Source organism: Globicephala melas, chromosome 15 (genome assembly GCF_963455315.2).
Source record: "Globicephala melas chromosome 15, mGloMel1.2, whole genome shotgun sequence".
NCBI lineage: Eukaryota > Metazoa > Chordata > Mammalia > Artiodactyla > Delphinidae > Globicephala > Globicephala melas.
Window position 1 is genome coordinate 69,584,727 of NC_083328.1, and position 23,665 is coordinate 69,608,391.

The window sequence follows — 23,665 nt, forward strand, 5'->3', positions numbered from 1 at the left end:
TGGCAAGAGGAACAAACTTGTCCCAAATCCCACACAAACATCGCAATGTCTTTGCCAGGATGGTTTAAGTGTAAATGAAATAGCTTTGAATTACATCCTCAAGGTGAAGAAAACTGAGCTCACACGAAATAGCTAATATGGGCAGAGAATATCATAGCTGGCAAACTGCCTGAGCCTCACCCCAATCCTGAAAAACAATTGCTGCTCACCTCGCTTTACAGATAAGGAAATAGTGTTCTCAGAGGTTAGGTGAGTTGACGAGGCTGAGTGGAGATGTGAACACGGGTTGCTGAGTTCACAAATCTGTTCTTTCAACCTCACCCGTGACTCTCAAGGTTGTGCTCCAGAATCCTCATTCAGTAGTTCAAGGGCGAGACTGAAGCATCCTTACTTTTAAAGAGCCTCCCAGGTGAATCCAATGCAGGTGGTTCCCTGTCCATAATATGAGAATTACTGTGGCCATATCGTGCTGCCTTTCGGAAGAGAAAAGTACCCTCCACGATGAAGACAATGCAATAAAAGATGAGAATCCACCCACGAGCTCATTGCCAGGTCCATAAGCCCAGTCTCTGCAGCAGTGCTGGCTTCTAAGCAAGCCTCCTAAACTCTTCCATGCCTCCAGCACAAGCTCTGAGAAATCCTCGTACCACCTGTACTAATATTCAGTTAATATTTTTTAATGACTCACTTTTTCTTAACTTACTTTAAAAAGAAACCCCATAGCACTACCAAAAATAGAAACCCATTCTCATTTGCCATAAACACAGAATGAGGCTAAAAGCAAAATTAACAGAAACCCTAAAACAGTCAGTAACCATTGGCTAGATACTGTTGCTTACCAAGGTTTCTGATTCTGAGAGTTGCTTTCTTCTAGATAAAAAATGGGCATTAGTAAGTGTCAGTGGGGCAGGGCGTTACAGACACCCCTAACCTGAGAGGTTCTCCTTGCAGAGGAGGGATAGAGAAAGAAATGAAAAGAGTTGTCTCTATGTAATTCAATGCTCTGGGATGCCCATTCCACACACCACCTAAAATTTCACTAACCACCACGTGCCATAATTTGGTTGTAACTGGCCTAAGGTAGTGGTTTTCAGATCTGAGGGTAAATCAGAATCCCCTGGAGGATCACAACGTGCTTTGGTTTCTGATTCAGTAGGTTTGGGGGTGGGGCCTGATAACTTGAATTTCTGATAAGTTCCCGGGTGATGCTGCTGCCCCTGCTCTAGGGACCCCACTTTAAGGAGAGCAGAGCAGTTGAGGAAAGGAAGGCTTAATTCCCGGTTCTCCCAAACACTGATAAGGGGTTGTCACCTGCATGTGAGTACCGGGTACTTGTAATCTCTATAGTCTCTTTGTAGATTCCCAACATCAGACAACCTGTTATCCCAAAGCTTTCAATTACTTGACTCCAATATTCTTCCAGAAGCCTCCCCTCAGGAGGAACTAGACTCCACCAGCTACATCTTTCAGATGGGCTATCTCCACTCATGTAACTCCTGATGGGTGGGGGACAGGAAGTCTGGCTAGCGTGATGCCCGCTGATCCCTGGGGCTACAACAGCAGATCGGGCCAGCCTGCGAACCTGACCTCCAGCAGGCCACGTGCCTGCTTCAGACCCTGTTGTCTCCATGATGTGGCTTTTGCACCTGCCTGAGGGACCATTTCTGGTCTGCCCTCCCTCTCCGATCAAGCCTGAGCTGATGCCCACATGACTCACCCACCCCGGGTCCCTCCCCAGCCCTCTTCTCCTCACTTCCTGGACCTGCCTGGACCCCCGGCACAGCTCTTCCCCAGGTCACAGACCCCAGCAATGAGCTGTGTTAGCCTGGACCCCACTCCGGGCTCCTCTCCACTAACTGTTAGGTTCAGGTAGAAAAGAACAAACATAGTTTCAAAACAACTCTTACTGCAATTCACTCCCCTGCACCTGGTGCTTTTAAAGAGCTTATAAAATCAACTGAGGGATCAAGAAAAACAGTTTCTAGGGGGATAGAAATGTCCCACTGGAAGCACTTCCCAGGAAACCTTGGGCCTGGACGCTGGCCGTGCACCCCAATGGGACCACATCCCCGAGGAAAGAATTCACCAGGTGTGTCAGAACCCATGCAATTAACAAGGGCTCCCAGGTCGACACAGCCTCACACTTATTCCCTGTGTGTCCCGGGGTCTCTGAATCTCCACGTGTCTCATTTCTTCCTCTTCAACACAAAGGAAATCATATTTACCTACAGGATTGTTGTGGGAATGGAATTAAATAATGTATGTCAAACGCCAGCAGGGCGGCAGCCAGGCTTACAGTGTGTTCCCGGGAAAAGACGGCAGCCGCTGAACAACCACTCCGGGTGGAGTTATCTCAACTCCTGCGCCAGGCCACCCAGAGACTGCTAACACCAGGGAAGGGATGTCTTCCTGCTGGTGCATGCACACGTGTGTGTGCATGTGTCTGCATGCTGACGCACACATACACATACATACACACGCACACATGCACGCGCACACTCTCATTCAAGGTCCCAATAGCCGTGGAAGCTAAAACAACATGGGTTATGATGCTCAGGTGGTGTTTTCACATTGCTCTTGAAATGGTTGAAGGCCTGCAATAAGAAGGCAGGAAGAAGAAACTCCACTCATCCAGGACTTCTTGTCTGCAGACACAGGGCGGGGTATGGCAAGTCCCAGAGCTGAAGCCACTGCCTCATAAATCGAGGAAAGGAGCAAAAGGCACAGAGATGGCAGGGGAAGAAGAAGGCGTGGGAGTCAGGCATGCGGCATGATGGACCCGGCCTGCCGTCCAGCAGACCAAGGCTCAAAGTCACGCCCCACTCACCGCCTACAAGTGCTCACATGCACGACTTCACCCCCAAGGGGTTCTGTTTCCTCTTGTGTAAACCAGTATGATATGGTGAACTGAGCTGTCAGGGGCAGTAAATACAATTCTAATAGGCATCTAATAGTCTAAAACACCAATTAGGCATTTATGCTGTGCTCAGGCCTCTGTGCATTTCACTCCGTCCTCAAACCGTCACTAGAGTTCTCTCATTTGACAGACAGGTTAAGTAACCTGCTCAGGGTCACACAGCCAGTCAAGGTCAGAGCTAGGATCTGAACCCACGCAGTCTGCCTCCAAGCCGCCTGCTGTTAGCCATAAGCATCACAGCATGCTGCCTGGAACAGGGCAGCTGTTCATATAAACGGGGGCGGGGCAGAGGGCAGGGGTTTGCTTTCCCAAAGCCTCTACCTGGATGATGAGAAGGGGAGTGAATCTACAGACTTGATTAACCTAAACCCAAGCCCATTGCACGAGGCTCTGATTCCCTGCCCCAAATTTAAACAGCTGCTCCTTCAATGTAATGGAACACAAATGTCTGAAGAGCTTCAAGTTTTAATTATCAAAGTCCGGATGAAAATCTGAATCAACAGCTACTCCCGGCAAGGCGGCCCTCAGAGATGCCCAGAGAGGGGCAGAGGGCAGGGAAGGGAGGACACAGTAGAGACAGGACGCAGATAACTGCAGCTGTCTGGGGAGCCCCAGCACCTGCAGCTGTGAGCTGTGGGGTGGATGAAACGGACAGGGATCAGGCAGGAGGAGGAGGGAAACTCTGGGGTGCACATGTCCTTGTGCCGTAGAAGCTGTGCATCTGGTGTATGTGTTGTGAAAGTGACAAGGTGGAGGGATGACAGCAAGGACTGCGGGGATGTCCTGCGGTGGTGTGTCTGGTGGGTAGGGCAGGAGCGTGGGCACGGCTGCCCAGGGGGCCAGGAAAGGGCCAGTGGGGCAGGAAGCAGCTGTCAGAGCAATGGCCTCCAGCCAGCTAAGAGACAGCATGTGCCAGTGGCTTCAAGGCTTCCGCTGTGGCATTAACTCCTATCAGGTGACAGGGCCTCTACCCATCCCTACCACCTTCTCTTCTCCAGGTGAGAAACATCCCTATTCCACAACCATTCCAGGGCCTCTATCCATCCCTACCACCTTCTCCTCTCCAGGTGAGAAACATCCCTATTCCACAACCATTCCAGGGCCCCTACCCATCCCTACCACCTTCTCTTCTCCAGGTGAGAAACATCCCTATTCCACAACCATTCCAGGGCCCCTACCCATCCCTACCACCTTCTCTTCTCCAGGTGAGAAACATCCCCTATTCCACAACCATTCCAGGGCCTCTACCCATCCCTACCACCTTCTCCTCTCCAGGTGAGAAACATCCCTATTCCACAACCATTCCAGGGCCCCTACCCATCCCTACCACCTTCTCTTCTCCAGGTGAGAAACATCCCTATTCCACAACCATTCCAGGGCCCCTACCCATCCCTACCACCTTCTCCTCTCCAGGTGAGAAACATCCCTATTCCACAACCATTCCAGGGCCCCTACCCATCCCTACCACCTTCTCCTCTCCAGGTGAGAAACATCCCTATTCCACAACCATTCCAGGGCCCCTACCCATCCCTACCACCTTCTCCTCTCCAGGTGAGAAACATCCCTATTCCACAACCATTCCAGGTATTGCCACTCAAGGCAAAAGCCTCTCCCGTCTGCCTCAATACTGAAGAGAAACACATTTCCTCTCCAAGGACTGACCTTGTCGTATCTTTTGATTCTTTTCATATCTAACATCTTTCCCATCAGTGACTTTGGATAACTCCAAGCTGGAAATACTAGAATAACAAAATGACCAGGAGAACAGGATACATTACTGTGCTCTTTTTTGCTTTGCCCATCAATTTGGCAAGATGGCAGTGGCAGAGTTACTGCCATCGGGCGTCTAAGCTGCTACCACATTCCAGGAAAGAAGTCTGGGACGCAGGCTGGACAAAGTAGTTCTCTCCTAGGAAAGAATCTTATGACTTGAAGGCAAGGATACTCAGGAAAGGGTTATTCATACCACTGCAAAGGAATTCAGAAGTGTTCAAAAATAGGACACTGGTTGAATATGCATGGTCAACTCAAGCAGCTGAAGGGCATGCCATTCAACAATTCAACAGTTTCGAGTACCAGATAACCCAAAGAGGGGGGACACGCAATAAAACATTAAGTAATAAAGCAGGACGTGAAACAGACTGTCACATACATAATTATTCCAACTGCATTTAAAATATACAAATGAATAAATGTGAGTATTAAAAAAAGACAGGAAGGGGCTTCCCTGGTGGCACAGTGGTTGAGAGTCCACCTGCCGATGCAGGGGACATGGGTTCGTGCCCTGGTCTGAGAAAATCCCACATGCCGCGGAGCGGCTGGGCCCGTGAGCCATGGCCGCTGAGCCTGCGCGTCTGGAGCCTGTGCTTCGCAACGGGAGAGGCCACAACAGTGAGAGGCCCGCGTACCGCAAAAAAAATAAAAATAAAAACAGACAGGAAGGAAGTGTACCGAATAGAACATTAATCACCTCTCTTCTTATGGATTATTTTTTCTGTATACTTTCCATTTTTTCTGCATTTTCTACAGAAAATATGCATTACTAAAAACTTAAAAAAATTTTTTTCAATAAAAAAGTTTAAAAACTAGTAAAAAAGAATATAGAAGTTAGGAGAGAGAATGCTTGGACTTAACACAGCCCAAATCCTACTTCGGGCAAACCTTTCCTTTCTCTCAGAGCCCTCAGAGCCAAATGATGGGGACATTCTTTTCCCCTTCAATCAATTCTACCAGATAATATTTGGCCTCATGTTCACAGGAATACAAGTGTTCTCAGCCCTAGAAAGCATATGTCAGAGAAAATCCCTTAAGAACCCATTCCTGAATGGACTCTCAAGGATTAGCAGTTGTCATGGCAACCTGCTAGCAAACAATTTGTTAAGTACTTGGAATTTCTCCTCCACTACTGATTAGTAATTGGGTACTGGAATGGTCCTGTAACTCATCACTGCCAGCTGTGTGTCCCATCAGTGCCTAATCTGACTACAAATGGTCCCCAAACTAGGGAGCCTGGCTCTAGGCTCCTGCCATCAGCATGCTTGGTACCCATTCAAGGAAGCAGTCACTTGGGAAAAGTTTAAGCATCATCTCCCCGCACTTGTTTCTGATAAATCCGGACAAAGGCTTGGTGATGCTTGTTGATGGTGAGAAAGATGAGCCCTGCTTGAGAACACCCACGACCACAGACACCAGGCTTCCAGCATCAGTGCAATGGAAAACCACCAAGGTTCCCTCCCAGGTTTCTCCTGGGACCAACAACAACATCACCTGAGGGGGCCAATCATTACCATTCCAGGTGTACATTCTGGAAGACATGGGCCAAATCCTTCTGTCATTTTATGAAGTCTTCCCCCAAGGAGCCAGAAGTCTGCCCATCTACCAAGGATCTGCTTCTGCTGCCATGTGTCCCCGGGCCTTTGGCCCCATATCATTCATTCGACAAAACTCCCCCGAGAACCCCGACAACGTGATGGGTACCAGTAACGTCCTATGTAACCGCCGCAATTCCTCCACTCTCATAGACAATTCCTAGGACTGGCCTTCTCTACCATGAAACAAACCTCCGCACCAGGTGGGAATTAGCTGACACAACAGCACAGGCACTCAGTAAATATTTGTGGAATATTTTTTCCTTCTAATTGGAAATGCTGGTACGAGTGAGCCAAGGCCTTGGAATGCACAGAGTGAAGGTCACATCCGGTGGCTTCCACCTTGGCTACACAGCACTGAACACTCGTCCCGTCCACGCTGTTCCTGATGGTATTCCTCCCAGTTTCCACAAGCAGCTTGGGAACCACTGTCTGAGGTCACTGCAGCCTCCTGGTCCCCTGGATGCCACACGCAGGCCTGGTTTGGGCACCGGTCCTACTGAGTCCATCCTCTCAGACAGAAAGAAACCGGGGGCAGAGAGGCAAACCAGGGATGGGGGACTCTGGGAACACAGGGCCTGTGATAAGCGTGGGGCTGAGTGAAGGCAGGGCTCACTCCCTAGGATGCAGAAGATGGAGGCTGGAAGCCAGGCCCAGGGCTAGAACTGAGTCAGGGAGATGTGGGCTCCCCACGAGAGGGTCTTGGACGAGAGGCAGCTCCAATAAAGACCTCCCAGTGGGGCCCATGCCTGGTCTGGGCAAAGAGATCAGGGCCCAGCTGCAGCTGAGGTAACAGGTGAAGACACGGGTCTTTAGAAGTGTCCAGCGCACATCTGTGACCAGAAGGTCAGGGCACTGAGATGGGATGCGGACAAGGAAGCTCAAAAATTTAGAAGAGGGTGGTATCTGAAGGTCTGGCCGAGAAGGGAGGTAGGGGCAAAAGGGGAGGGACCGTATTTCCCACACAAGGCAGCCTGGTCAGCGGCACCTTGCCGACTCGCGTAACCAACGCGTCCTGGTTTGCCCAGGACGTTCCTGCCTTTAGCACTGAAAGTCCTGCATCCTGGCAAACCGGGACAGTCAGTCACCCCACTGCCAGCCTGCCCTCGAGCTGGGGCCTCACCGTGTTCTTTGAGAAGGACCCTGAAAAGCTTGTGTCTGCCCTAGACACTTCGGTTGGTTCTGAAATGACTACCTACACCTGAGTTACCTCCTGAACAGGTATCTACTGCCCCTTGGAGACGGCCGCAGTTGATCCAAAAGGAGGAAAAAACAGGCAAATGATAAGTGTGTTTCAGAGAGGCACAGAAACCAATGTCCTCGTCTCTGCTCTCGTTGGTCTATCTGCCTGCTGCTCTCCCAACCTCTCCTCCACGTGCAACCTCAGAGTAACCCTTCCAGACTCCAAATCTGATGAGGCCACCCCCTTGGAGACCATACCTGGGCTCCCTGTTGCCCTTAGAAGAGAATCTAAGCTTTGGCCTGGCCCACAAGGCCGTCCTAGACCAGCCTCATCCATCCCTCTGGCCTCTTTCCTGCCTGGCACACGTCTGCCTGGATGAACTTTTCAATTCCTGAACTCAGCCAAGCTAACCCCTACCTGCAGGCCTTTGTACAGGCTGGCCCTTCAGTCTAGAATTCCCTCTGCTTCCCTAGATCCTCATCCTGCCACTTACCGACTGGGTTTATTTGCCTGCTCAGAAAAAAACCTTCACTCCTCCTTCCCTGTTCCCTGGGTATAGGACCAACTGCTCCTCTCTCTCTCTTTATTTTATTTTATTTATTTTTTATTTTTTTTAATACAGTGGGTTCTTATTAGTCATCCATTTGCTCCTCTCTCTTTGGCCTCCCACAGAGCCTGAGCCCTCATTTCACTAGACTGTAACATTTTTATGTTTACATGCATCTTGCCCATCATGATTCCATGAACTTGATAACAGGGATTGAGTCTTTTTGAACTACATTTTCCCATCACTAAGCATGGTTCTGGGCACAAAACAGGCATACAGTAGGTGTTTGCTAGTTGACTGACTGACTGACTGACTAAGCTTACCTCCCCCAAACTCTTCCATGTGACACTGTATTTCCCTCCAAGTTTTTAGTCATTCCTAATGACAGACAAAGTGCCTCTTTAAATTTCCAAGTGCTGGGCTTCCCTGGTGGCGCGGGGGTTAACATGCAGGTGACACGGGTTCGAGCCCTGGTCCGGGAAGATCCCCCATGCCGCGGAGCAACTGAGCCCATGCGCCACAACTACTGAGCCTGCGCTCTAGAGTCCGCGAGCCACAACTACTGCGCCTGCATGCCACAACTACTGAGCCCGCGTGCCTAGAGCCCGTGCTCCACAACAAGAGAAGCTACTGCAATGAGAAGCCCACGCACCGCAACGACAAGTAGCCCCCACTCGCCACAACTAAAGAAAGCCCGTGCACAGCAACAAAGATCCAACTCATCCAAAAATAAAATAAATAAATTTATTTTAAAAAAATTTCCAAGTGCTTATCACAAAGCTTTCTGTTTGTGCCTACCAGTTTGTGCCGTCAATGGGGTAAGCCTCACCATGGTTCTGTCGAAGCACCCTTCGTTCTACTGATTTACTTTAAAACGCAACTCAGTGGCTTCAAGTGAGGAGGATGCAACCACATCTTCAGCCTGTCCCCAGACATCAATGACCTGCCACTTGAGTAGATGTGACTGTCATCTCCCCAACCCGACACAATGATTTTTCTTCACCACAATACGAGCCCATGAGCCATACAATCATGGTGCATTCGGTATCAGCTCAACATCCTGTGCAACTTTTCAGAGAGTGTGATGCTATCTGAAAATGAGTGCAACAGTCTGGAACTCATTTTTCCCCTGTGCCTAATTTTCAGCTTCCTATAAATACCAGACAGCCTTCGAGGCAGAGACACAACTCTGCATTATCAAACAAGCATCACTTATGTCTCTGCCTTGAGCAGTGTCTGAAGGTACTGAGAATTCACCCATCTTACTATGGTATGCTAACGCAGTTTGCTGGGCCTGAAATTTTGCCAAATATCACTGTCAGGAATGCTTCAAGCTAAAGCGTGTGTGTGTGTGTGTGTGTGTGTGTGTGTGTGTGTGTTAGCCAAGGAAAGAAACAGGAAGAAGAATTCAACTCTAATAAAGGAACGCAGTTTCCAATGCGCAGGCAAAAAACAGAAGCGTTAGTGATTTACTGATGCGTAACGAATTACCCCCAAAGCTTAGCAGTTTTAAGTAATACACTTCGCTTGTCTCACAGTTTCTGTGGATCAGAAATCCAGGCACAGCTTAACTGGGTCCTCTGCTTCAGCATCTCGTAAGGCTGCAGTCAAGATGTTGGCGAGAGCTGTGGTCTCATCTGAAGGCTTGGCTGGGGAAGGACCTGTTTCTAAGGTCACTTAGGTGGTGTTGGCATGATTCAGTCTCTGTGGGCTGTTAGTCTGAGATCTTAGTGCTTTACGAGCCGTTAGCTGGAGGTCTCCCTCAGATCCTTAACTCCCGAGCCTTCCTACAGAGTATCTCACAACAGGCCAGCTTGCCTACTCACTGTGATGGGCAAGAGAAAATACCAGCCAAGGAAGAGTGCTAGGAGGATACAAGACAGTCTTTTGTAACCTAATTAAGGCAATGACATCCCATGACATTTGGTATATTTTATTCTTTGGAAGCAAGTCGCTAGGTCCAGCCCACAATTGAAGGGAAGGGAGTACACAAGGGCACAAATACTGGGAGATGGGAATGATTGGGAACCATGTCAAAAACTGCCTTCCACAGAAATTCCCAATAAACCCCAGAAAGTACCAGAGCCACTTGCCTAAGGCCTGGCACATAAGAGTATTTGGGAAATTCATTCATTTTTCAACAAGCGTTTAATGAGTGTCCGCTATGGAAAAAGCACTGTTCTACATGGTAGGTGAACAAATGCAGAAGTAAACAAAATTCCCTGTCCTCAGAGAGCTTATATTCGAACAGAAAGAGAAAGACAGAAAACAAGATACGTAATATGCTGGACAGCGCTAACTGCTATGGAGAAAACGAAGCAGGGAAGGGGTGAGGGGTATGGGCTGAGATATACAGCGTGTAGGAAGGGCCTCCAGGAGAAGGTGATATTTGAGAAAAATCATGAAAGAGACCAGGGGACAAGCCACCTGGCTATCTGAGAGAAGAGCACTCCAGAAGCTGTAGGTACAAAGGTCCTGAGGCAGGAGTATAAGCCAGTGGGGATGGGGTGGCCTAAGTGACAGAGAACAAGAGAGTAAGGATGAGACAAGAGGGGTGTGAGAGGCAGACCACATAAAGCCTTGGAGGCATTTGTAAGAATTCTGGCTTTTCCTTTGAATGAGCTGAGGAATTCCTGGAGACCTGGGACAGAGGAGTGACAGAAAATATCTTACCGCTTAACAGGCTTCTTCTGAATAGTGGGGAGAAAGCAAATTTTAGTAGGGTGACACGGGCAGAAAGAGGGAGATAGTTAGGGAGGTGCTGCTCTAATTCAGATGAGAGCTGATGATGGATTAACCCAGGGTGGTGGCAGCAGAGATGAGGAGGTTAGATTCTGCATGGATATACATACAGATATATATATATTTGGAGATGCAGCCAAGCATCTGATGTGTTGAACGGAGAGTGCGATAGAAAAGGAATCAGTGACCGCTCAAGGCTTTGGGCCTAGCAACTAGAAGAATGGGATTAAAGGTTGAGGGAAGGGCGAGTTAGAAGTGAAGGTCAGCAGCTGTCTGGGATGTGGCAGAAAACAAGGGAGACCTTCAGACTCGGAGTCAGAGCCCCTGAGACTGAGCATCAGCTCGACCTGGGTGGTCCAGCGTGCTTCACACAGTGCCCTTGGCCTTGGTTTCTCCCTTTACCTGCCAACGCCCAGCCCTTCAGAGCACAGACTCAGCTAACAGCCCAAACCTGTGAAGCGGGAATTCCCGCTCTACAGGTCGTCTCTGCATATCACGATGCTTTAGAAAAACACCGTGGCTTACTGTGCGGGTAGATGATGCAAACTATCCCAAGAGGACAGATTACCGAAAGCCAACATCCAATGTAGGCACATCTATTGTGTTCCAGGCACTATTCCAGGCACTGCTCCTATGTTATCCACACAGACACACAGGCATGGGGCCCATGGGGTCTCTAGGGACTGTGAGGCTGTTGGGTTCCCTGGCTATGTGCTGAGGTTATTGTCCCGTATGTCCCTTCTCTACATTAGGCTTCTCAGAAGTGGAGGCCAAGTCTGGGACTCTCTGTAGTACGACAGTTACCATGAGCAACCTAGTCTCTGCCTGTGTACTTTCAGTGATGGGAACCTCCCTACCCCATGGGGCAGCCTATGCCATCACTACAGCTGGTGGTAGGAAGCCTTCTCCCAAATCTGATCCTACAGTTTCTCTCCAGTAGCCCCCATTCAACTTCTGAAGCCACCAGGAAAATTTCCTCTCCTTTCCAAATCACAAGTTTTCAGAGAGTTAAAAGCAACGCTTAAATCTTCATTTGATGCCAAAGATAATAGCACTAGCTAACATCTGAATCATACTTTATAAATCACACTTGACAAAAGTATTTTCACAGACATTATCCCATTCGCCATCCATAATAGCTAAAAATTAATTGCTAAATATTATTCAGCTCTCAGTACCAAATGGGACGATGAATGGCAAAACCCTTGATAAAATTTCTGATGATTTTACTCTGTGTGATTATTCCAATTCTTTAGATGAGACATCAAGACCCAGAAGTTAAGCCACTTAGAATATCTGAGTAAACTAGTGTTAAAAGATCATCCAAAAATGTAAAATCATACAGACATAAAATGAACATGTTGACTTGCTTTATTCTATCAGCAATTTATTTTATTCTATCATTAATCAATGAAGATTCGGAAGATACTATAACTGGTTCAAAAGAAAACCCAAAGAACAACCACATCTATAGACAAGAAATCTTCAAATAAACGCACAAATGGAGGTAAAATTATTTGGGGGAGGTTGCGTGGGTCACCAGAACCTCTTCCTGATGGTTCAGAATGTATCTATCAGGTGTCTACAACCTATAACATAGGTTCCATAAAATCAAAATCGGGTACCCCAGAGGGGTGTCCTCCAGCATGGAGGGTCTAGACAATCATAGCTTTCCACTGAAGCACACGTTTTCTCCCTGCCCTTGCACAGCTGGGATCTGAACTTGGTTCTTTACGACTCTTTCCACTTCATCACAGTGTCCTCTAAGAAAAGCTGTTTAAAACATTCACTGACTTTTTTTAAGCCTCAATCATAAAATGGTTAGACTTTAAATTGCTGGCAGCATAGGAGAGAAGACGCAGAAAAAGGCTCTGAAAAAGAATGAGTTCAGTAACAACATTACATCTCTGACTGTCCTCATTTTTCCATGTCAGGAATAGCCTTTCCCTTCCTCTTTCCAGCAGCCTATTTCTTATTCAATAACATGTTGTGCTGGGTATTTCCAGCCTGAGTCCCCTCCCGCATGCTCCTTAGAGAGGGCTCCATTGTGCAGTAAAAGGAGGTAAGGGGTTCTGCCTGGGTTCGGGTTTTAGGGAAAGTCTATAGTGTTTCAATAGCCTCTTTGTTCTCTCTCTCAATAGTTCCTATGTCTTAAGAAATTACAAAATTTCATTCTTCCTATTGCATTAGTACTTTGAAAAAAAAAATAAAGTTCTAAGGCTTAAGAACGGCATTTATAATAACCTCACAGGTCTAACCTGCACTTCCTGCCGGCAGTTTAAACAGAAGGTTCCTTGAGAGGTGAGCGATAAAGCAGCCATTTTAGTACTTGTTCTCCAGAGATGCTTTTATCAACTCACCTGCCCCCTTAACCGGCGCTGGTTTCTGTCTAATCCATAGAAACAGGAGACACACCACCCAGCTCGCACACATGTGCACGGGTCAGGGCCTCTTATTAAGTGCGTTTTTCCCAAATGGCAATGCTTAGCCTACTCTGACGGCAAATGCTTAAATACCTCACCAATTTAAATGTGAGGGCAACTTCTCCGGCCAGGCAAGGTGGCCTTCTAGGCTCCTGCGGGGTCAGGGAGGGGAGCCAATTCCAGAGTGGAATGTGACTCTGAAAACGTACAGCTTTCATTCCAGATGTTGCTTATTCCTACTCCTTCCATGCAGCCTGTGTTTCCACCAGCACTAGCTCAGAAATTGGAAAAAGCTGGACACAGCTTCTCTGTTGGATTGGGGAATGGAGCTTGTCTATTTTCCCCTTTTCTTTTCTCCTCTTCTCCCTTCCTTCTTGAGAGCTGGGTCTGTCTTGTTCATCTCTGTATCCAGCATCTATATCAGTACCTGGCTCAAAGCTGGTGCTGAGACAGTGTTCACTAAATCAAAGGGAAGTCAATCCACTGGTTCAATTTTCATCCACTCATCAAATATTCACTTGCTACCTGTTATGAGCTATGTTCTCCACGAAGATCTGGGGCCATCCCGGTGAATCAGATAAGGTTCTGGCTTTCAAAAGGCTTATTAGTGAGAGAGAAAGGTAATAAACAAATACGTGGACACATGATATCATTAATGAATCGTAACGTTTCATGTAGAAATAAGGACTCTGAAAAAAAAAGGCAGGGTAAACTCACAGAGAGTGACAGAGTGCTGAGAGGGGAGATAATTCACTTTACCGTCTATCCATCCAGCCATCTATCTAACAAAAACTCACTGAGCATTTTCTTATCCACTCAGGGAGGACGTGTTGGATAAAGAGATAAAGGCAAAACAAATTATCTCCCCTCTCAACAACACCAATCTGCCACTCTTTGATGGGCAATGGACAAGAATATGCTAGCATTTATTGAGTGTCTACTGTATGTCAGCATGCCATATATGGTGTCAGACCTTTTATACACAGTTATCTGATTTAATCCTTAAAATATAATCTTCCCAGGAGACAGTCCTTATCACTTGAGGTCCACCATGGAGGATACAGAGGCTAAAGGTCATTCAAGTACCTTGCCCAAGATCACCTACCTACAGAAAGTAGAGCCAAGATTTGAGTCTAGGTTCCTCTGCCTCTAAAATGCATGCTTTGTGTGTCATACTGTAACAGCTCTGGACCTGAGGCATCATGCCAGATACTATGGGAGACGTAAAATGGGCAGACAGCAGCCTTTGACCTTGTCAAAGAGATCACAAACCACCGGAGAAATGGGCTCTATTCACATAGCCACAAATAAGGCAAAGAGGACACGTATTTGAAGAACAAGAAAAAGGGATGAGTTGGAATGACCCAGGAAGCAACATGAAAGGTTAAAATGGGTTCGTAAAGGCAGAATAGATCTACAAATTAGAGATGAAGTTGAATGAGAGAAGGGAGACTATTTACTCCATTGAGCATGCACAATGCGTCAGGCATATAGGAGATGCAAAAACATACGTAACACCTGCCTTTGGGTCGAAGGACAAGCTCACTTCTAGCTCAGATGCCAGAGGACCAGGACCTGATGTGCATCCCCCTTGGGAAGAGCCCAGAGAGCCATAAGGGTGCTCGGAAAATGAAGACTCCACTCTATGGTTTTCCCTTCTCTTGAAGCTGGGTACATTTCACCACAAAAATAGGAGTTCTATAGTGGGTTTCTACCTTGGCTTCACTGAGTACCACAAATGTTATCTGTATTTCTAGGTAAGCCTGGCCTTCAGCAAAATAAAAGTTGAGAAAAGAGCTCCAAAGCCCACTCAGATGAGAATAGCCTAACCTCTCAAAGCCTTGGCTTCCTCATCAGTAAAATAAGATGATGACTCAAAGAATTCAAAAGTCATTGTTAAGACTGAAAGATGGGCTTCCCTGGTGGGGCAGTGGTTGAGAGTCCGCCTGCCGATGCAGGGGACACGGGTTCGTGCCCCGGTCCGGGAAGATCCCACATGCCGCGAAGCGGCTGGGCCCGTGAGCCATGGCCGCTGAGCCTGCGTGTCCGGAGCCTGTGCTCTGCAACGGGAGAGGCCACAGCAGTGAGAGGCCCGCATGCCGCAAAAAAAAAAAAAAAAAAAAAAAAGATTGAAAGATGTCATCCTGCAAAGGACTTGGCATAGTGCCTGGCCCATGCCAGATGCTCAGTAAATAGCAGCTTCAACCTGCCTCCTTTGTCTCTCCTCTTCTATAAAAGGTATACGGTAGTCGAGAAGCCCTGCAACCATCCTGCTTCTTCCTATACTGTTTTCAATACATATATCCAATGGGTCATCAAGTCCTGCCAATTCTCCTGTTCATAGTGTCTCTCACATCCAATTCTTCCTTTTATTCCCACAACTTCCAACCTAGTTGGACTATGATGGCTTCGTTTTTAATATTTTCATTGAAGTATACTAATTTACAACACTGTGTTAGTTTCAGGTGTACAGCAAAGCGACTCAGTTATATACATAGCTCCCTGTGCTATACTGTAGGTCCTTGCTGTTTATTTGTTGTGTATGTTACTCCCAAATTCCTAATTTATCCCTCCCCCCACTTTCCCCTTGGGTAACCATAAGTTTGTTTTCCATGTCTGTGAGTCTGTTTCTGTTTTGTAAATAAGTTCATTTGTATCATTTTTTTAGATTCTACAAATAAATGATATCATATGATATTTTTCTTTCTCTGTAAAGAGAACCCCTCTACACTGCTGGTGGGAATGTAAATTGGTGCAGCCACTATGGAGAACAGTACTGAGGTTCCTTAAAAAACTAAAAATAGAGTTACCATATGATCCAGCAATCCCACTCCTGGGCATATATCCGGAAAAGATGAAAACTCTAATTTGAAAAGATACATGCACCCCAATCTTCATAGCAGCACTATTTACAATAGCCGAGACATGGAAGCAACCTAAGTGTCCATCAAGAGACGAATGGATAAAGAAGATGTAGTATGCACGTGTACGTACACACACACACACACACACACACACACACACAAATGGAATATTACTCAGCCATAAAAAAGAATGAAATAGTGCCATGTGCAGTAACATGGATGTGATGGCTCCTTAACCAGTCTCCAAGCCTCATGTTTGTACCCTCCAGTCCTTCTGAGCCCCAGATCACTCTTACTAAAACACATCTCAGGGATGTCACTCCCTGAGATCCCGGAAAGAAAGAAATGGGACTTAAACGTCACGGGCCACTCTCACATGCCCTACTTGGCCCTGAACTCCTTGAGGCAAGGGAAGGAAGTGTTAGTAAAATGGGAACATCCTCCAAGAAGAAAATGATGCTGAAATCGGAAAAGTCCATATACCTATCGTGAAGGAGAGGCTACGTGATATCGGACGTGACACACCCAAACAGCCTTGCCCTCAGCGGCCCCTGTAGTTGGAACATTTAAAGGCACAATCCAAGGAGTGACATGAAAGAGGTCATGCCAAGGTGGCCCTTCCTTAGCACATTTCATCTGATAAGGCATTATTCTCACCAAAAACAGCAAAATACAACTCTCTTCAAGGGATGGAGGCAGGAGCTGAGCCCAGGAGAACCCTCAAGCTGCAGAAACGCTGTGGCTGTGACGGGAGCGAAATGCAGGCCACCAGGGGGAGCCACTGTGCTGAGACATCAGCTGATAGGGACCTCATTCCAAAGGTACCACAGAGGATTTGCAGATGCCCAGACCAAAGACATTCTGCAAAGAGAAATGGGCATGGCATGTCCACACTGGTTGGTGAGGAACAAGACGGACCAGAGGCGAAGTGGGACAAGGGGAGGATGGGGCAGTCAGCAAGCAAGAAGAAAGACAGGTCCCTATCCACCCACCCCAGTCACAGCTCCCAGAGAAGAACACATACAAACCAACAGCAGAGCCTAAGTATGTATTTCTAGATGGGGAATGTTCTTAGGCTACAATGACTTTTCCCTGTGGAAGGCTTCCTGGACCAAACCCCATCCAAAAAAGAACAGGCTAGGTCCTCAACTCACCCTCTTACTGTACTTTGCTTTCAACGCCTTTATCATTTTTGTAGTTGTCTAAGTGTCTGTCTAAAGTGTGCCTCTTTGCACTAGTCTAAGGGTGAAAGAAAACCAGGGGCCTTTTCTGATTTTCTCTCACACCCCCAGTACTCAGTACCGCCACTAGCTGTGGCTCAGTGACCTTTATTCAGGGTCCACCTCTTCTGAGTTTCAGTTATTTATGCCCAAAAAAGGTATTGTAAGTACCATCCTCAAATTTGACAGAGGACTCCAAGAGATAAAGTGCATAGAATATTTTGGTCCTCACTGGCCTATAAGAAGTGTTCAATGAATGTCTATCATTACTTGCTTGCTTTGGTCCGGGGTCCATAAAGGCTTGTTGCATAAACGGAGAAACGCTTACGTCAATTGCATATTAAGCCCTGCAACAGAGCCTTGGCAACAACAGAGGTTAAAATTTAGCACTTCCACTCTTCATGAGAAGGGCTCATGGCTTGGCATCATGTGACGTTTTTCTGCAGCATCCATTTCAATCATCCATTTAGACCAAAACCCAGACACGTTTTGAAGGGGAAAGAGGTCTTTCAGCAGGGCTTCCCGGCTCACCCAAAACTCTCGTGTTAAGGACAGACAGGCAGAAGCCCAGATGCCTGGCTGCCAAACAGGCTGAGGTTAGGAAAATGTCACATTGTAGAAGGGGTACCAAGAAGTCCCCAGACACCCAGAGGTTATCAGCCCATAGTAAGATCAGAGCTCACCAGCTGCTGGAACTGAACCAACCACTCTAAAGCCAACCTTCTGGGGGACTGGCTTGTGGCTGGGTATGCAGAGCCTTCAGGTTAGCAACTTTTGCCCAATGCCTGGAGCTGAGCTGGCATGAGAAAGCCCAACCTAGTGAACGGTGCTGCCCGCTGAAGACTCAGCAGCTTACTCCTCCCCCCCGTCCAGGTGCTGGAGAGCACCACCAGCTGGCTTCAGTTCTCTGGAATGATGCAAATCAGGCAGAGGAAACAGGAAGCACAACCTCCACCCTGGCCAGAATCTCCCACTTTCCCTGCTGCTACATCCCCTGCATTCCCTTTTTCTAAAAGACCTGAAAGCGCCCAATTAATCTCTCTCACCATAGAGCTCAAAACAAGAAACCTCACTGCCATTATTTAAGCCCCCTTCGCTCCAGGGGAGTCTGGTCATGAGTTGAACCTCATTCATCGGGATTAACCCACGGGTGAAAACAGCAGTCAAAATACGGGAGGGGGCTTCCCTGGTAGCACAGTGGTTGGGAGTCCACCTGCCAATGCAGGCGACACGGGTTTGTGCCCCGGCCCGGGAAGATCCCACATGCCGCAGAGCGGCTGGGCCCGTGAGCCATGGCCGCTGAGCCTGTGAGACCGGAGCCTGTGCTCCGCAACAGGAGAGGCTGCAACAGTGAGAGGCCCGCGTACTGAAAAAAATAAATAAATAAATACGGGAGGATCTGGGTCCTGTCCACCTCGAAAAACACCTTCCACACCTCTATGCCCACTACCTCCCCACTGAGTCAAGAAGATTTCTAAAAAGCAAACGTGAGAGCGCAGAGAAGATTCCAGTTTAGAATCTCAGAGCTGGAGGACCCAAAAGGGCTTCTGCTGGAATGTCTGTCTTCCCAAGCAGACAAGAAAAGCAAGAGTGGATTCTTCCCTCCTGGGGACAAATGCAAGAACTTGCGAGCTGCTCTTCCTATTCTGTCACCGAGCTCTCCAAACCATCCTCCCCAACAAGAGCAACACGACCTTCCTAAAACACAAATCCAGCCCCACCGCTGCCCTGCACTGGCTTCACCTGAAACTTAGAAGAGAAGCCATATCCCTGGAGAGGGCCCACAAGGCCCTACGTGGAGAGCACCCCTTCTACTCCTCCAGCTTCTCCGAAGCCACATTCCTCGTGTGCTGTCCACCCCCAGCCCCACCTCACTGGTCTTCATTCTGTTCCCTGAACAGACCAGGCTCTCTCTCACCTCAGAGCCTGTGCACCTGCCGTGCCCTCTACCCAAGAAGCCCCCCACTTTTCACTGGTGAGCACCTTCTCTTTGGTCAAGTCCCAACAGCGTCTCCTTGGAGAACCCTTTCCCACCCACCATATACAAAGTCCACACGCGGCTGTTTTTACCTTGAGTGCTTGCTTGCTTTTAGTCACGGTATTCACTATAATTTGCAATTTGTTTGCCTTTGATGTTTTAGTATTTCTCTCCCCACTGGCATATAAGTTTTCATGAAGGCAGAAAATCTCTCATCTCACTCACTGTTTAGTTCCTGTGTCTGGCACACAGTACGAGTTCAATAAACTAGCTGAATGAATGAGTAAATGAATGAGCTCACCCACCATTTTGCAGATAAAATGAATATTCACTAGCATCATCTGTGAGCCAGGCATTGTAGAAGGAGCTATGCGTATATGTGTGTATCATGTTACATATAATACATATGATATATAGTACTTATATATTATAAATATTTCTGGTTTTATATATTATAATAATTATAACATATAAATGTACTGTTAAATGTATTTATATATTGTTTTATATGATATTTACATACCATATATTGATACATATGTGTGTGTGTATATATACATACAAGTACATACGTTTATATATGCTCATCTAAGCCTCACTGGTTCCTGTGGGACATGCATTATCATCACCATTTTACAGATAAGGAAACAGGAGCACAGAGAGGTTAAATAATTTGCCCAAAGTCACATAGCTAATAAGTGACAACAATTTGACTTTTGTGATCAGTAATCACCTCTGGTGGATAGTTCCAGATCTCAGATCTGGAACTCAGCACGTCCCCCAAGGTGGAGCACAGGGCCATGTGGTAAGTGAAAAGGTCTGTTTTCTGCACCCCTGCATCTGCTAGGCCACTTGGGTGTCAGAGCCCAGGGAGAAGGCGTGCTGGCCACCCTGCCCCTGTGATGGCCGCTGGCAAATTTCTCCCTGTCCCCAGCTCTGTTTTATATCCTGCAGGAAGCCGGCTACCAGGGAGGATTTAAACTTGTCTGCCAGAGAGTCTGCTGCCTCTCCTGGGGCTAATCTGCCACGAAGCAGATGCAAAGCTTCATTTATCACTTCCAATGCAACATGAAAGAGACAAGACTCCAGCACACGCTTCCTGCTTCCCGTGTCCGACAGGGCAGGGCCTCTCCCACCAGGGCCTCTGAGGGGCTGGCTCCCCTGTGGGAGGGCTTCCCCCCCTCCCCCCCACCCCGGTGCCCACACACCCTGCAGTGGGTCCAGAGCTCTGCAGTCTAGAGATGGGCCACCGCGCCTCTCTGTCCATCGGGTTATTTTTCTCATTCAATTGAGGTGAAATTCACATAGCATAACATTAATCATTTACAAATGTACAATTTGTGGCATTTTTAGTACCTTCACAACGTTGTGCAACCACCACCTTGATCTAGTTCCAAAACATTTTATCACTTTCAAAGAACCCCACCACCACCATGAAGCGGTCACTCCCCATCCCCCTCCTCCTAGCCCCTGGCAACGATGAATCTGCTTTTCGTCTCTACGGATTCTCCTATTCTGGACATCTTACACAGATGGAATCATATAATGTGTGACCTTTGTGTCTGGTTTCTTTCGCTTAGCATCATGTTCTGGAGGTTTACCCATGCTGTAGCATGGATCGGTATGTCCACTGGGGTTTGGACCACTTGCCAGTTGGAGATGCCAAAGTATCTGGTGAGGGGTACAGATAACACACAGGAGATAGCCTGTCTCCTCTCCCCTGACCCACTGAGAAGTGGGAGAATCAGAGTCATATTCACCCGGAAACTTTCTCCATCTGCAAAAGCCCAGAGGGAGGAAATGCATCCCACCTCCATGCATCACCCTGGGGAGTGCCACAGGTGGCAGGTGGCAGGGCTAGAGCAGTTAGGGACACCAGAGTCCAGCCTTGCCCAGCCCTGGAAGGTCCAGCAATCATAAAGAGGAAGGAGAACATTAATATTTATGTGCCTGCACGTACCACAGGGAGATCAGCTCTGTGCTTTGTGACCACTTAGAGGGGTGGCGTAGGGAGGCTGGGAGGGAGACGCAAGAGGGAGGAGATATGGGGATATATGTATACATATAGCTGATTCACTCTGTTATAAAGCAGAAACTAACACACCATTGTAAAGCAATGATACTCCAATAAAGATGTTTGAAAAAAGAAGAAAAAATGTATGTGCCTGTACGCTTTTGCTAAACAAAACAAAACCCAGCAATCCCAAGAACTAAGTAACCCCAAGAGTTTAAATCTTGCTGTATTTTAGCTGCTAGTATAACATACTGTGGCCTGATCCCACTGTGCCGTCAGCAGAGAACGTGACACAAGGTCAGAATGTTATCAGTTCCTTAGACAAGAGCCTCGAGCTGTGGCTATAAATGCGACCGCTGAATTCTCGGGCAAAAAAATCAGTCCCATTGCTGAACATCCATTATCTTGTAGCGGGAGTCTCAGCATCATTTGCGGTACATACTCATCTAGTTCTTGCTCCAAGTTTTCCCTTCTTTCTTCCCCCAACATCAAGGCCACTCCCTTCTGCCAAAAAAAAAAAAAAAAAACCAGCAAGGTTTCTCAACCTCAGCACTGCTGACATTTTGAGGTTATTCCTTGCCCTGAGGGGGGTGGGAGGGGCTGCCCTGTGCATTGTAGGATGTTTAGTAGCATCCTGGCTTCTACCCACTGGATGTCAGCAGCACCTCTCCCCGGTAATGACAGCCAAAAAATGTCTCCAGACTTTGCCAAACGTTACCTGGGAGGTAGAACAAACCTCAGCTGAGAACCACTGATTTAAAGTCAGGTGACAGCTTCCCTGGTGGCACAGTGAAGAATCCACCTGCCAATGCGCGTACGAGCCCTGGTGCGGGAGGATCCCACATGCCGTGGAGCAACTAAGCCCGTGTGCCACAACTACTGAGCCTGCGCTCTACAGTCCGCGAGCCACAACTACTGAGCCCACATGCCACAACTACTGAAGCCCGCGTGCCGAGAGCCTGTGCTCTGCAACAAGAGAAGCCACCGCGATGAGAAGCCCGAGCACCGCAACAAAGAGTAGCCTCCACTCACCGCAACTAGACAAAGCCCACGTGCAGCAACAAACAGGGTTCTGACCGGGTTGTCTGAGAATGGTAGGTGTGGGATCTTGTGCCGTGCTTACAAAACAGGTTAATTACAAACAACTCTCAATTACCCAGGGGCCAATTAACCACCTTACCCTTGCCCCTGTCCCCACACTACCTGCAGCCTGGCCAATTCAGCATCACAAGCAGCTGGCACTCTGGGGAAGAAGAAGGAATTTAAAAATCAAGAATGCAGACTCACGGGGAAGTTGGATAATTTATTTTGTTTTGTTTAGGAAGCAGAGGCTTGAGCATGTTAAAATGCATCTTCCCTGCATCTTGTGGGTGCTTTAATGCTGCCCATTACACCATCCCCTGGCAGCAGAGGCACTAAAGGGAGGTGAGAATGGGTCTCTTCCTGTCCTGTCTGGATGGCAGGACAACCCTGCCCTTCTCCATGAGGCAGGGAAAATTTGAATATTACCAATCTCCCTCCAAGTGTCTACCTGTATCTCCTTCAGGCAAATAAACAGGTAGAGAGGTCTTCTCGTGGTTGACTAGCCCATACACATTATCACAATATTTGAGGCAACAGAAGATTAACATATGCACAGAAAGGGAGAGCCCCACTCTCATTTAAAAAAATAAATAAATAAACTAAAATTTCATTCAATGTCTCATCCACTCTAGCCATTGGTCCTTTTCTCCCCTCCCCTTGACAGCCAAACTTCTTTTTTTTTTTTTTTTTTTTTTTAAACATCTTTATTGGAGCATAATTGCTTTACAATGGTATGTTAGTTTCAGCTTCACAATAAAATGAATCAGTTATATATATACATATGTTCCCATATCTCTTCCCGCTTGCATCACCCTCCCTCCCACCCTCCCTATCCCACCCCTCCAGGCGGTCACACAGCACCGAGCTGATCTCCCTGTGCTATGCGGCTGCTTCCGCAGCCGCATACACTACCTTACGTTTGGTAGTGTATACATGTCCATGCCTCTTTATTGCTTTGTCACCGTTTACCCTTCCCCCTCCCCATAGCCTCAAGTCCATTCTCTAGTAAGTCTGTGTCTTTATTCCTGTTTCACCCCTAGGTTTTTCATGACATTTTTTTTCCCTTAAATTCCATATATATGTGTTAGCATACGGTATTTACCTCTCTCTTTCTGACTTACTTCACTCTGTATGACAGACTCTAGGTCTATCCACCTCATTACAAATAGCTCAATTTCGTCTCTTTTTATGGCTGAGTAATACTCCATTGTATATATGTGCCACATCTTCTTTATCCATTCATCCGATGATGGGCACTTAGGTTGTTTCCATCTCTGGGCTATTGTAAATAGAGCTGCAATGAACATTTTGGTACATGACTCTTTG

The 23,665-nt window shown here is 47.4% G+C and overlaps 1 protein-coding gene across 16 annotated transcripts in view; it reads right to left on the reverse strand.

Moving 5' to 3' along the window:
- Positions 1 to 23,665, reverse strand: part of PTPRT (protein tyrosine phosphatase receptor type T) — a 1,174,296-nt gene that overhangs the window by 814,997 nt on the left and 335,634 nt on the right. The gene's annotated exons all lie outside the window — the stretch shown is intronic.